The following is a 2500-nucleotide window of genomic DNA, read 5'->3' on the forward strand; positions in this document are numbered from 1 at the left end:
GAGAGAGGAAAAGGAAATGAGAAATGAGGGGATGGGGAGAAGTAGATTAAATGTAACGAAGATGTAAGAGAATTACCTATCCCGCCCCCCTCCCCCCTCCTTGTGGAAGAGAAAGTGTAGTAAAGTTAAATAATCATACTATCATGTATGTATGTATACACACACGACTCTATCATATATATACAGTATACATGTGTGTGTATATACATAAACATACACACACACACACACACACACATACCCGTAGCTAACAGAATGACTACATTTTAACAACAGTAACATTAACAATAGAAACTTTAACAACAGTAACATTAGGAATATTAATAATAATAATAACAACATAAATACAGGTACGACGGGATAATAATAGTAATAATTTCAAGAGAAACAAATAAACATAGACATCACATAAACAAGATGATGGAGGTAAGTGGATGAAATTATGATAACTATAATGATAATAATGATGATAATGATGATAATGATGAATAATGATGATGATGGTTTTTAGAGATGGTGGTAATGATTATCATGTTAATGATGGTGATAATGTTAATCAAATTACATAAATTGATTAACAAAATGATGATCACAAAGCAGATTAATGTAATAGTGACCATGATGATGATAATGATAATGATAATTCTGATAAAATGATGATAATGATAATGATCATTCTGATAAAATTATGATAATGATATTGATAGCAACAATCATGGTAATTATGAAAAATGATAATTGTGTTAATAGTAATACTATGGTGATAATACTGATGATAATGAAATGGTGATAATTATGATGATGATGATGATGGCAAAGGTATTGAAGATAATGATGTTGATATATGGATAATATTGATGATAATGATTATGATGATAAGGATGATGTAATAAAATTGATAATGATAATAATGATGATGATAATGATAAGGATAATAATGATAATAAAATGATAATGATAATATTGATGACAATAATGATAATGATCATAATGGTAATAATAAAAGGATAATGATAATAATGATAATGATATTGATATTAATCAAACCAATAGGAGTGATAATAAAGATAATGATAATAATAACAATAATAACATTAATGATAATAATGATAATAATGATAATGACAATAATGATATTAACAACAAAAATAATGATGATGAAAATAAGGACAAAAATTGTAATGATAACAATAAAAATAACAATAGTAGTAATAATGATAATGATAATGACAATAATAATAATGATGATAATGATAGTAACAAAAAGATAATAGTAGGATGAATGATAACAAGGATAATATCAGCAATGATAATGATAACAGTTATATAATTGTAATAATGATAATAATGATTATGATGATGGTAATGATAATGGTTATGATAATGTTAATGATACTGATGGTGAAGAGACTAGAAATGAATAAAAAAGGAGAAAGAAAGAGAGAGAGAGAGAGAGAAGGAGAGAGAGAGAGAGAGAGAGAGAGAGAGAGAGAGAGAGAGAGAGAGAGAGAGAGAGAGAGAGAGAGAGAGAGAGAGAGAGAGAGAGAGAGAGAGAGAGGGAGAGAGAGAGAGAGAGAGAGGGGAGGAGAGAGAGAGAAAGAGAGAAGGAGAGAGAGAGAGAGAGAGAGAGAGAGAGAGAGAGAGAGAGAGAGAGAGAGAGAGAGAGAGAGAGAGAGAGAGAGAGTAGCGTGAGAGGTAAAAAAAAGGAGGAAGAGAAAGAGATCGAGAAAGAAATATAGAGAAAAAGAAAGAAAGAGAGAGATAATCATAGAGAGGGAAAGAAAGATAGATAGATAGATAGATAGATAGAGATATGAAGAAAGGTGTGTAAGTGTGTATGTGTACGACTGTACGTGTGCGTATGACCGGAACAGAGTGAGAAAACCACACCCCTCCCCTCCCCCTCCCCCTCCCCTTCCCCCTGTCACTACTTCCCCTACACTCACCGCCCCTTCTCACCCCCCACCCCACCGCCCCCCATGCACCCATTCCACACTACCTACCTTGATTTATATGGAGGTGAACATTTTTCGGTGAGTTAATGGTTTATATGTAATGGCCCTTAACACCGCCAGCGTTTTTCTACGCGGAACCCCTTCCTTTCCCTCCCTCACTATCGCCTCTCTCTTTCTCTCTCTCTCTCTTTCTCTCTTTTTCGTTCTCTGTCTCTCTTTTTCTCTCTTTTTCTCGTTCTCTGTGTCTCTCTTTCTTTCTCGTTCTCTGTCTCTCTTTCTCTCTCTCTCTCTCTCTCTCTGTCTCTCTGTCTCTCTCTCTCTCTCTTTCTCTCTCTCTTTCTCGTTCTCTCTCTCTCTCTCTCTCTCTCTCTCTCTCTCTTTTTCTCGTTCTCTGTGTCTCTCTTTTTCTCTCTTTCCCGCTCTCTGTCTCTCTCTCTCTCTGTCTCGTTCTCTGTGTCTCTCTTTTTCTCTCTTTCTCGCTCTCTGTCTCTCTCTCTTTCTCTCACTCTCTCTCTACTGTCTTAGCTCTCTCTCTATGTCCTCAC

This window comes from Penaeus japonicus, unplaced genomic scaffold (assembly GCF_977035675.1).
Source record: "Penaeus japonicus unplaced genomic scaffold, GWHDUDI00000001_assembly GWHDUDI00000008, whole genome shotgun sequence".
NCBI classification, from domain to species: Eukaryota; Metazoa; Arthropoda; class Malacostraca; order Decapoda; family Penaeidae; genus Penaeus; species Penaeus japonicus.